The sequence below is a fragment of the Callospermophilus lateralis genome, chromosome 6 (genome assembly GCF_048772815.1).
Source record: "Callospermophilus lateralis isolate mCalLat2 chromosome 6, mCalLat2.hap1, whole genome shotgun sequence".
Taxonomy (NCBI): Eukaryota; Metazoa; Chordata; class Mammalia; order Rodentia; family Sciuridae; genus Callospermophilus; species Callospermophilus lateralis.
This window is the reverse complement of record NC_135310.1, coordinates 96153866-96167072: the sequence shown is the minus strand read 5'-3', so window position 1 is coordinate 96167072 and position 13207 is coordinate 96153866. Positions and strand designations below refer to the sequence as shown.

The following is a 13207-nucleotide window of genomic DNA, read 5'->3' as shown; positions in this document are numbered from 1 at the left end:
TACTTTCATTTTGTTTATTTTCCCTAAATTTACTAAGACTTCTCTGTTTACTAGGTTTCTCAGCTCTTCTAAGGGAATGTTCCATTTAATAATTTTCTTTATGAGGTTCTACTCTTGAATTCCTTCAGGGTTGGATTTTGTTTATAGCAACAATTTAATCTTATTCTTTCCTAACATTCTTTTCAAACTTTACATTGAAATTCAGAAGAAGAGTAAGGAAAGCATTAGGTTTGTTTTTGAAATCCATCTCCAATATCGCAAGTAAAAGAAATGTTTTTGATTATTCATTTCTTTTTTCCTCAAAAGAAAAAAAAAAAAAAGATTGGAAAGCAAAGTCTTGAGGGATTGATGAGTCAAGGAAGGGGGTGGAATGCTAGAAATCTGGCAGAATCAGGATAATACAAATCTCCTTTCTAGAAGCCCAGGGTATCAAAAGCACTTAAAATATCAGAAGAGTAGAGAGAGTAAAGAGAAGGTCATTACGTGCCTGTGACTTATTCTACCTCCTATTGATCTGGCAGCATGAGCTGTGGTTGGTGTGAGGTTTATGTCAACAAGCAAAGATTTTTGGAAGAATGCAGGCCACAGCCCCTTACAGTGGTACACGCCTGTAATCCCTGTGGTTCCCTGTGGCTACAGAGGCTGAGGCGGCAGGAAGATCTTGAGTTCAAAGCCAGCCTCAGCAACAGCATGGTGTTAAGCAACTCAGTGAGACCCTATCTCTAAATAAAATACAAAATAGGGCTGGGGATATGGCTAGGTGATTATGTGCCCCTGAGTTTAATCCCTAGTACCCACCCCCACCAAAAAAAAAAAAAAAAAAGTACAGGCCACATGAATAATAATGTGCTCTGCAGTTATTATTGAACATTGAAATAGTCTCTATCAAAGAAGACACAGTTCCTGTCCTTAAGAGGCTCATTTTGGTCAAAGGAAGAGTTACACCACAGCGCTCATTAGAGCTGGTATGGAGTAAGCCCTAGCTATTGTGGAAGTACTCAAACTTGACTGAGGATTCTCAATCTTCTTAGTCTCAGGAGCTCTGTAAACTCTCAAAAATTGAGGATTCCTTACAGCCTTTCTTTATATGATTGTATATCAATATTTACCGAGATTAAACCTAGAAAAAGTTAATCATCTTATATTTAAAAATAACCAGTGGGACACTACCATATTAAGTATGAATTTTTTTCTGATAAATTAATGAACAGTGTAGTTAAGGTTTTTTTTTGCAAACGTCCTTAATGTTTGGCTAGATAGAAAACATCTGGATTCTCCCATCTGTTGTTCCTTTAATTTCTATATGCTGTTTTGCTTGAAAGGTGGGAAGAAATTTGGCCTTGAACATATGCTATTGTCAAAGGAATGGCGGTTTTTGTTAAAGGTCTTGGAGATTCTTCCGGACCTCAGATCACATTTTAAAGACTGCTTTTTGGATACCAGGATACCAAGAATGTTTCTCGGTGCAGGCAGTTTCAGTTTTGAGGTAGATCAGCTATAAGGCGGCAGGGTGAGGGTGGCACTAGTCATTGGTGACTGCAGAACCATCAGAGAATATGTGGGCATCGTTTACCATTCTTGAATTCATATCCAATTAATGAAAAGTACCTTGGGGGTAGGGAGCAGCTTTGCCTATCAATATTACATTAACTGCCAGGTCCTAGTGCTTATTATGGTCGAGAAAAGGCGCCCAACTTGGCTTTATCCTGTCCGCCGCGGGTGAGGTGGAAGCTACAGAAGTGCGCGGGCGGTGCCGCGGCCCTGGAAGACGCAAGCCTAGTGAAGTCGGCAGCTGGGGCCCCACGGAGGCGCGGCGCGAAGGACCCAAGCGCGCAGGCGCGGCTGCTACGCAGGCCGCGGCCCCCGGAACGGTAAACAGTGGCGTCACGTGACGCGCCCGGTTCTTGCTCCCGCGCCGCCGCCGCACGCCGATGGCTGCGGGGTCTCGCGGCGCCGCAGGATCTCCACGAGGCAAGCGATCCTTGGGCCCAAGGCGGTGGCGGCTGCAACGAGGATTAGGAAGGCGACGCGGAAGCCAGGAATAGTGTCGTCAGCAGCAGCCGCTCGGTCCCGGGAGGAAAAAAGGCTGTGGCAACGACGCCGACGTCCTGCGCGTACCCCCCTCTCCGCGGCACCCACCGGGCCCCCTCCTCCTTCTCAGCGGCGGCGGCACGGCCACCATCTTCCTCTTGCTGCCAGTGGTAGCGCTCGTCTGGAGGAGCTGGGTGAGTTGCGGCTGTGGCCGCGGCCAGGGAGACGGGCAACCCTCCCCTCCCCCGTCCCCTTCCACACGCACGGCTCCTCCACGGGCCTCCCCACCCTCCCTCGGCGGACGCTGCCCGCCTTTCTCCCGCGCCGCGGGGAAATCGCCTCCCGGGCCTCTTGCGCAACGTCCACGGCCTACCCGCGCCCCGCCTCGGCCGCCGGGAACCGTTTGGACCGCGGGCTGGGGAGGGAGACGCGAAGGCGCGGTCTCCAGGCGGAAGGTCGGGGCCGCGGCCTCTCCCAGGCCCTTGTCGGCGATTTGCCCAGCCGCCGACGCGCAGGCCGGGAGGCGAGGCACGGCTCGGCAGGCGCTGCAGGGAAGGCCGGGCTCGCAGGCTGCCGGATCCGCAGCTCCCGGCAGCCGCCTTCTTCTGGAGCCCCAGCGTCGAGCTCAGGGCCCCCGGGCCGGGAGGCGGGGACTGGCCTTGGCCGCGAGGCCTATCCTTTGCCATCCCGCTTTTGAAGAGGGTTGTGGGTGCTCCATCCATCCTCCTGTTAACGCGCGCTTTGTGCTCTGGACCCAAACTGTCGGCTCCTTTCGCGTAGTTTGAAATGAGAAGCCTAGAATCATGTCTTCTGATAATACGTGTAATTTAATGAACCACTTGTCGATACGTACGTGTTAATGGTGCTAAATAACTGATCACCTGACACGGCGAGGGGGTGTTGGGAGAAGGGAGAAAGGGAAAGAATGTTGGTACCGCTCACGGTCCAGTGTGTCTTCTGAATGTGTTGCCAGGTCAGATGACCTTTTCCCATCTTTGGGTTTCCAAATGCCATTTCCAGGATTCAAATATGTGACTATTAGTGCTATGCAGTAATCATTAGTAGAACGTGATTGTGGTATAATAGAAGTGGTAACAGTGCTTTAAAATCTGCTTGTTCCTGATTTTCGTTATATGTAGAGATACTTAAAAAGAATCATCGATAATTGAGCCTCCCTAAATTCAAACTTTGCTCACTTATTTTAACCAAAATATGAAAATGATGACAGTAAAGTACTTATGGAGTACTTAAATCGTGGTTACATTTAGTTACTATTTCAGATTGAACTTTTTTGTCTTTTTTCAGCTAGTCGCTTTAAGATCTTCCAAAACTACACCGCATTTATTTATTTACTTTTTAAAAAAATTTTTTTGAATGAGTGTTTGCTATTTTGAAAATGTTTGTAGATGAATATGTGTGTTTGCGATAAGAAAAAAATATGTGAGTCAAAGAACCAGGACATTTACTGTTATGGCATACTTACATTTTTGAATTTATAGCTCCCATTACAGAGAACAGAAGGTGTTGTGTAAAGATTATGGTTATGTTAAGAAATAATTTTAAACTTTGCCATCACATTGACCTTTTCCCCACTTATTCCCATTCTTCTGTTTACTAGTCATATATTACCATAATGATTCTTTCCCCCAACATCATCATCACTGTTATTATTTTAAAATAAATACTCTATTTTCCAAATATAGAAATAGAATTTAAGGGAGGTCTTTTAGGAGTTATTACTACTCTGATCTAAGCCTCGCATTCAGTAACTTCCTTAACAGAAGAAGTACTTATACATAGCTGAAACGGGCCACTTTCATTTAAAAAAGAATTACAACCTTAGATTACAAGGTTTATTTGGTAGTTGTACTAGTGAATATCAAACTGATAACAGATGAGTCAGTGAAAGGACCAAAATTTTCCTTCTTTCTTGAATATTTTATGGGTCCATTTATTGAAGAGCATAAAAAATGCAATTTATTATAGTGCTTTAGCAGACTATTGGGAGAACAGTGAACCTCTGTCTTCCACTGAATTAGTTATGTATTTTGTGTTATTAGAGCTCAGATAACTTTATTATGGTGATCTTATAATATTCTAATGTGTTGCGTATTCCAGTCAAATCTAAGAAAAGTGGTGGAAAAGTGAGTGAAAAATAGGTTTGATCAAATAAAAGTTTCAAGATGGTAAAGTTGAAAGCATAATTGTCTTTATTATTAATCATTTAAAGCTATGTTATTAAAATTTAAATTATTGAGTATTGAAATCATCTAGGAAAGGTTGATAGTCTTTGCCTTTTATAAAGTGGTATTGATAAAAGTTGGAAGGCAGCAAGTGACAATTTTGTTTACTGCAAAATTAAGAGTTCAGATTTTTACATACTGTAGGGCCTACCTGGAAAACTGTTGAATGAAAGTTAGACAGACTATTCTGTTTTCTGGTGCTAAAACAGATAATAATTTTTCCTTGACAAGGTAATATAGTGTTTGCTTTTTTGATACTTTTTGCTTTCTTACATGTGTACTTTAAAAAAATACAAATTAAGTCTGTTACAATTTGTCGTAAAAGCCTTTTTGTGTATTAAAATTTTCTGAAAATAATACTGCTTCAATTTTTAAATGAAATAATGGAGATTTATTGATCAGCATTCAGTTTTTGTATTACCAATAACTGCTTCATACAGTGTCAGGGAGTTCAGGGTTCTTAGAGTGCTGATTTAAATATTTTCATTCATCCGCATTTCAGGAATTCTTTCTGACAAGTGGCTCTAGATTTATTTCTTTTCAGGAATAGAACATCTTAGACTGCGTTTTATTTCTTCCTGGAGCATCCTCTGAGAATCCTGGAATACTTTTTGGAAGCATAGATATTTTTTAAACTACAAAAATGACTTGTAGATTGTTACACATTTACGATACTGTTACGTCTTTGAGAATAGTGAAAAACATTTTCCTTTAATTGTTGCCCTTTGATTACACTTGGATAGATACTGAGATTATTGACTTGATTAAAAATACTTGAGACCCAAGTGCTGTTTTTACTCTTAAGGAATATAGTCTATGCTAAAAAATAAGATTCAAAGACATGAAATGTTAATCAGTGTATTTGAGTCAAAAAAGTGAGATATTTCAAGAATTATAAAGGGTGTATGAAATTTTCAGATGTATAGACTGTACAGTTATTGTTATGAATTAGGGCTTTTTTTTTCTTTTTTTGTACTAGGGATCGAACCCAGGGATGCTTAACCACTGAGCTACATCCCCAGCCCTTTTTATCTTTTATTTTGAGACAGGGTCTCATTAAGTTGCTGAGACTGACCTCTAAAAAAATTGGTGATCCTCCTGCCTTAGCCTCCCAAGTCACTGGGATTACAGGTGTGTGCCACCATGCCTGGCAAATTATGTAATTAATTAATTAGTTAATTAATTTTGGTACCAGGGATTAAATTCAGGGGCACTCGACCACTGATCCACATTCCCAGCCCTATTTTGTATTTTATTTAGGGACAGGGTCCTGCTGAGTTGTTTAATGCCTCCACATTGATGAGGCTGGGTTTCACCCTTCTGTTTCAGCCTCTCAAGCTGCTAGGACTATAGGCGTGCATGACCAAGCCCAGCTAATTTAAAACATTTTTATGGTCAGAAATTTTAAAGTTTTATGACAATTGGTACAACAAAGAGGGGAAATACAGAAAGATTTTAAAGTATTACCCATTGGTATAATCTGTTGGTGTAATCTAATTTCATTGGACAGTTTTGAGTGGCATTGATTATACAGGAAGGCTAAGTTTAATGTATTTAAATTCATAGTTTATGTGAAGTTTATTTTAGACTATAAAATAAATTGCAAAGTTTTTTGTTGATGACTTTGCTTTTCCGTCACACTATATTATTCATACACATTGAGGATACCCATTTTGTTTTTTAATCTGTATAGGGTGGCTAAATGCATATTTCCTGCTTTGTTTTGTAAGAAAAATCAGTCACCAAAAGTATACTACAAAATTTATAGTATTTTTGTAGATTTCATGAATGATATTGTTACCGCTATTGACCGGTGACGAGTCCTTGCTTCCCCAATGTTGAAGAATAACACCAGAGAAGCACGACCGAGGCAAGGTCAGAGTGGAAAATTAGGAGTTTATTAAAGGACAGCAGAAAAGACTTCTCCCAAGGAAGAAGGGGACCCAAGAGGTGGAATCTGTTTAAGGGCGGATTCCCTTTTTATAGTTTTTGGTGATGGAATGTAGGTGGGAAGGGTTGGGACACAGGTGGGCCAAAGAAGTAATCTGGGCACTTCTGAGTCAAGTTTGCTGTTCATTAACATTTCTTTGGGATGGGCTTTCTCCAGATCTGTTGGGGGCTGTTTCCTGGGCTTCATAAACATTCCAAGAGTTGCTTAACTTTTTCGGAAATTCATTCTTAACATGGCCTCCATTTTAGATTTCACTTGATATTAGACCCAATTTACCTATTAGACCCGATTTACCTAACTACACTGACTACCTAATTTTAAATCTGGCTTCAATATTAAAATTTATAAATATTAATATGTATTATGGGTGTAGAGTACAGAAAGTATAAAGGTGCAGGCTCAGGGGCTGCGGCTGTGTCTCAGTGGTGGAGCGCTGCCTAGCCTAGCATGTGCGAGGTCCTGAGTTTTGTCCCGAGCACCACATAAAAGATAAATAAATAAAATAAAGTATTGTGTCTAACTAAAAAAAGTGCAGGCTCAGGAAGTATACTACCTGGGCTAAAATTTGAGAATACTAGGTGTGTGACCTTGGGAATATTGTGTCATTGTTTGTACTTCAATTTACTGTTTTGTATAAGAGAAATAATAAGTGCACCTACTTTACAGAGTCATTGTAAAGAGCTAATGAGACAATGCATACAGTACATTTAGCATAGGACCTGGCATGTAGTAAGTGCTAAGTATCTGTTGGCCTATTACTACCTAGACTGTATAGTTATAATGATGAGCTAGTTTTAGTACTTATGTGGTTAATTCAAATTTCTAATGCTTCTTAAAATATCACTTATAATGCCAAAATAACGATAAACCTTGAAATTAACTCATCTTTCTTCTGTTGGCTAGTAATTCTGCTTTTGTGAGTTTCAACTTCTACCTGTTAGTTCTTTTTCTAAATTCATAAGTCTGCAAGCAGACACCTTGGTATCCTCTGTATTCTTTTTACTAGATACATTTAGAAAAGAAGTTATCCTTGTTTTCTTTTATGAGGTTTGCCAGTATATTGTAACTAATTAATGAAATTGGGTAGAATTTGATGTAGAGCAGATGACTAGATTGCATTGCTTTGTAGAATTGTGTTTTGAGTAGTGTCATACCACATGGGTTGACATTTAGTAATTTTCCTTGACTTTATCCAAGAAGGATAACCTTTGATTCATTTTTAGTATTTTTATGCCATAGTGGTCAAAAACTGATCTTGGTTTCATACAGAGTGGATCTGAGTCCCTGCTCTGTTATTTGTTCTATAATGTTGGGTATAACTTTGATAAACTGTAGCCCCTCTCTTGTAAATTCATAGTAATAATAATAATACCTGCCTAATTGTGCGATTGTGAAGATTAAATGCATAATACATATTTGTTGTTAAGAACAGTGCCCTGAATAATAAATATTTAGTGAATTTAACTTTACAAAAATATAACAGAGTAATGGTAAGGGCAATAACTCCCCGCCCCCATATTTTTGTTTGTGTGTTTTGAACCCAGGCACGTTCAACCATTGAGCTATATCCTCAGCCCTTTTTAATTTTTATTTATCTTTAAGACAGGGTCTTGCTAAGTTGCTTCGGGCTTCACTAAGTTTCTAAGCCTGGGTTTTTTGGAGAGGGTTACCAAGGATTGAACTCAGGGGTAGTCAAACACTGAGTCACATTCCCAGCCCTGTTTTGTATTTGATTTAGAGATGGGGTCTCTTGTTGTTCAGCTTTGAGTTCAAGATCCTCCTGCTTCAGCCCCCTGAGCCTCTGGGATTACAGGCGTGTGTCACCATGCCCAGCCTGAGGCTGGGTTTGAATTTGCAGTTCTTCTGCCTCAGCCTCCTGAGTTGCTGGGATTCAAGGCCCCCCCCCCCATATATGTATTTTTTTATTGTTGATGGTGCATTATAATTATATATAATGGTGGGATTCATTGTTACATGTTTTGTTCATAGGGCAAAATGAGATTTTTCTGGATTCGTGTTTTAGCTCCACCACTTAATTATAGCAAGTAATTTAATCTCTGACTCAAAGTTATTTATTTTTGTATAATTGGGATTATAAAATATGATTGTCAAGATAAATGAGTTAATAATAAATGTAGAGCAGGGTTTCTTGGCCTTGATACTGTTGACATTTTTGGCTGGACAGTTCTTTGTTTTGGGCTATTTGTGTGCCTTAATGTATATTTACTAGATTTCTCTAGTACCATCTTCAATGGCAAAAAATGTCTTTAAATGTGGCCAAATGTCTTCTGGATGGGCATAATTCTCTCTGATTGATAATTACTGATGCAAAGCAGATTGTCGCATTACCTGGCATGAATATAGATCATATTAAATTTTATTCTTTATTGTTATTAACAGTAGTATTTTTATCTGTGATTATCACTGCTTATTAGAAATTTTTTCTTAACTAAGAATGCCTGATGAAATTGACTGTTTAATTTAAACTATGGTGTAAGGACTGGAAGGCATTAAATGTGCTTCATTTCTAGGACCTTTGCACTTCCAGGTCTTTGTCTATGTTCCTCTTACCCAATTTATGAATTGATCATTTTTTCACTTCAGGCTTTGGTTAAAATGTTGCTACATTAGTGAGATCTTCCTTTACCATCATATATAGAATGTTTGCCACTACACTACTATTACCCTGTTCAGTTTTCTTTCAATAGAATTTATAATTGTCCTGATATAGTTTCATCTCGCTATTGTTAGGTTCATTTGTGCTTTTTTTTTTTTTAAGGAGAAATAGTATATAATAAGTTTATTTTAAAGATGTTCTTAAAAGAACAGACTTTTAAAAGTAGGTTTGTAGAAGTGTAATTTTTTTCCATTATTATTTAATTAAGCTTTTTCTATTTTAGTCATGCTTGAAACACTAGAAAATAATGTAACTTGATTTTATTAGTATTAACTAAATTGGCTGCAGTATAATTCTCTTAGCTTTATAGATGAAACAAGTATTTTAAAGCAGGAAATAACTTTGGGCTCAGATTAAACTTTATTTAGAATGTTAGTACAATTTTTTATTGGATTCTGAGTCTCTCCATTAGGACTGAACTCAACCATTCATAATTAGTGTATGCTTTTCTCTTTGCCTATAATATCCTCTGGACCTTCAGGTCCCAGCTTACACATCATCCCCTTAGCTTTTCTTGGCTTCCTGAGTTTCACCTTTCTCTATGATACTATCTGCAGCCTCTAATATGACACTTCTTATTTTGTTGAGATGTTTACATGCTGTTGTATTTGTTTATATGTCTGTATTCTGTTTTGGATTATTAATTTTTTGAATTTGAGACTGAGGTTTGTTTCATTGGAACTTAAAAGATAATGTTTGTAAAAATGTTAAATAAATATGATCTATAAATAATATTAATTAACCAGATTATTCAGTTCTCTTAGTTGCATACGTTATTGTCTATAAACATAAGGTACATCTCTAATTCCAGAAATCATTTATGATTTTAGCAAATCTGTTCCCAAATTGTTGATATTGGTTTCACTAGGTATATACTTACCAGTAGCCATTTAAAATATACTCCATATATGCTCATTGTGTTTCATTTGTTAAATTTATAATACCAAAAGTAAGGAAGTGTTTAAGTAAAATTTCAGTGTAAGAAAAGGAACTTGTTTATATCTAGCAATCTGTATAATTAACAAAGATACTAATCAGGTATTAATTTTTCTCAATTAGATCTGATTATCTTTGTCTATCCACATTAGATATCTGAAAATTAGTGTTTTTTAAAAAGATTTTTAAATTTTGGAATAATTTTAGATTTATAGGAAAATTGCAAAGAAGTTATGAAGTTCTGGTATACCCTTAATTCAGTTTCTCTGATTATTATCATCTGACATAAATACTATTGTCTTTATCAGAACTAAAAATACTAAAAGTATATTAATCTTAACTAAATGACATACTTTTTTCTAATTTTATGAGTTTATTTATTATTGTACTTTTCCTGTTCCATGATATAATCTACATGGCATTGAATATGTTAGTGTGTCCATTGTGAGTTAATATTTCTAGTTAGTTAACATTTGTTTTTCTATGTAGCCTAAGAGCTTTCATTTTTGGTACTAAGCAAGAACTTTTGTTTTTGATACCTGAGATGTTTCTTAAAATGACTTGATGTTAATTTCTGATAAATGTTGCTTTTATGATGGTCTTGTTGGATGGCTGCATTCAGTCATTTTTGGCATTTTTCCTCTGGAATTGCTTGCGGAACCAGTTGGAACTACATAAGAAAAACTAGTCTTACTAATTTGAACAGTTTTCCTCAAAATGTATTCCACAAAATACTGGTCTTATGACATATTCTATGGAAATTGTCTTTTTTGGACCCATAAGTTTGGGAGGCTTTATACTCTATTCTGTTTTAGAAGATTCCCATACTCTTTGGCCTACCAAGGTGTCTCATACAATGGTAGCTGCTTTTTTCTTTCCCCTTTTGCACTGGGGATTGAGTCCAGGGGTACTTTACCACTTTGCTACACCCCCAGTCCTTTTTAATTTTTTATTTTGAGGTAGGGTCTTGTTAAGTTGCAGAGACTTGCCTTGAACCTGATATTCTCCTGCCTCTTCCTCATGCAGGGTAGATTCTTAATAAACATTTGTTGAAAAATAAAAGGTTTTGTTAAAGAAATGTGGCTTTTTTTTACTTGCTCTGTCTCTACTTTGGACCATATAAACCATTTTCCTTGATAATGTCTGTTATTTAAGTCCTGGGAAACTTAATGTGTCATACTAGTTTTGATTAAAAAAGTATACTGGACAGTTGGATTTGTGCATTTTTTTAATAGTATGCTTTATTCTACTTTATTATTATTTTTGTATCAGGGATTGAACCTAGGGGTGCTTAATCACTGAGTCACATCTCCACCTCTTTTTATGTATTGAGACAAGGTCTTACCTCACTGAGTTGCTTTGAGGTTGACTTTTAACTTGGTGATCCTCCTGCCTCAGCCTCTGGAGTTGCTAAGATTACAGGTGTGCTCCATTGGGTCTGGCTGTTTGTTTTTTAAAATTGGTCTTTAAAGACTAAATTTTATCTGCTGTTGAAATTAAAAATATGGCATAAACTCTGTAAGCACTTTCAGTAAAGGAGTTTGAAGAGTAAAGGAGTTTGAGGATTTTTTTGCAAATAGCAGTATATTATGGGAGGGAAAGTTATAAAGATTTAGGATGGACTGGTCTTCCATATGGCTTTGTGATCTTGAACTGCGTGACTACAACTTCTGAATGTTCTGAATGTCCTACTTGAAAGTACTGTGTGTTTGGTGCCACAGAAAGATATCAGGTAAAATTTTTAGAATTTATTAGCCTTGTGTCGCTATGAGAATGAGTGTATTTTCAGTAGAGTCAGAGTACCATTTTTAGAAGAAAAATGAAGTTTGTTTCTAGAACTAAAATTGTCTTTTTTTCTTTTTGATTCATCTGAGAAAAGAAGATTATTAATTGGGATGCAGCCCTCTGAAGACGAAGTAATTTTGATTTGTAGTGTAAAGTTTAGATTCGAGCACATTCAGATAAATTCATTGGCAATTCTCTAATCTGCTTAAATTTGCAAACAGTAAACCTTTTTAATAAATTATTGTTGATTGTTTGATTTATTATACTAGAATTTCTTTGGAACTCAAAAATGTATTATCAGAATATTGGTGATGTATTATTGAGACTTTCTTACGTACTGAGATCATATAGCTGTAGGGATTTCTTTCTTAAAGAAACTTTTTATTAGTTTTTATCAGCATTGCTAACTACAATTTTCTGTTAATTTGGAGAGTAACCAGTGAATAAGTAAAATAGGTAACATTTTCTTTCAGAGCTTTATTAATATTTCTGTGTAAACAAATAGCAGAATTTTAGTAGAGAATACTAAAACTTATTTTGAAGGGGATTAACTCTTTTAAGACCAAGGGAGGGGATGGGGTCATAGCTCACTGGTAGAGCATGTGCCTAGCATGTGTGAGGCTCTGGTTTCTAACGTCAGCACCACATAAAAAATAAATAAATAAAAGGCATTGTGTCCATCTACAACTAAAAACATATTTAAAGGAAAAAAAAGATCAAGGGAATTTTCTTAGCTTTTTTCTTTTTAATTTGAGGTGCAATAAATTATGCCCATTAAAAATGAACCATTTCTGAAACCATTACTAAAAATCAAGATTCAGGCATTTCTATCATCCTTCAAAGTACCATCATTTCTCTAGAGCCTGTCTTTTCCTTTATTTGTGGCCCCAGGCAACCACTGATTTGTTGAAAATGGTGGAAAATTGTTTTAAAAGACTTAATGAGGGTTGGAGGGTGTGGCTCAGTGGTAAAGTACTTGCCTAGCATGTGTGAGGCATTGGGGTTCCATTCTCAGCACTACATGTAAGTAAACAAATAAAATAAAGGTCCATTGACAACTAAAAACATAAAAAAAAAAAAAAAAAAAAAAGACTTTAATGAATCAAATCTTTCCAGTGCCTTAGTGTGAAGGGGTAATGGTTACCACCAGGCTGGAGCTATGGAGACTGAAATCTGGGTTTGAACCTTGTCTATGTTTTTCTGACTTTGGGGAAGATTTTTAAATTTTTAAGTTCATTTTATTTGTAACACAGGGATAATAATGGATCCAATTTATTATCGGGGATTAAATTATATAATGTAGGTAAAATGTTTAATAAAGTATGTTGTATACCAGTAAATGATAATGTGAACCTCTTCCCTCATTTTATAGGGGGAAGAATTGAAGGCCAGTTTGAGAAAATTTTGGTAGATTTGGAGCTAATTTAAAAACCTTGAAATATGGAGCGCAGTGCATTCTGGTTAATCAATAGGATTTTCTGACTAAACAGTTTTTTTTATTGACTCCTCCTACCCCCCAAATATATATTGGTTTGGTTTTATCTACAACCAGTATCAAAATAATTCAACTTGTGATAATTGAGG

General features: G+C 37.0%; 1 protein-coding gene across 3 annotated transcripts in view; it reads left to right on the top strand.

Annotated features, from left to right (window-relative positions):
• The first annotated feature begins 1910 nt into the window (after positions 1–1910).
• Positions 1911–13207, top strand: part of Phf3 (PHD finger protein 3) — an 88542-nt gene continuing 77245 nt past the window's right edge. For all 3 annotated transcript variants that reach the window (XM_076858524.1, XM_076858523.1, XM_076858522.1), the window contains exon 1: positions 1911–2225. The gene's annotated coding sequence lies outside the window, so the exon portion shown is untranslated. The remainder of the gene's footprint in view (positions 2226–13207) is intronic.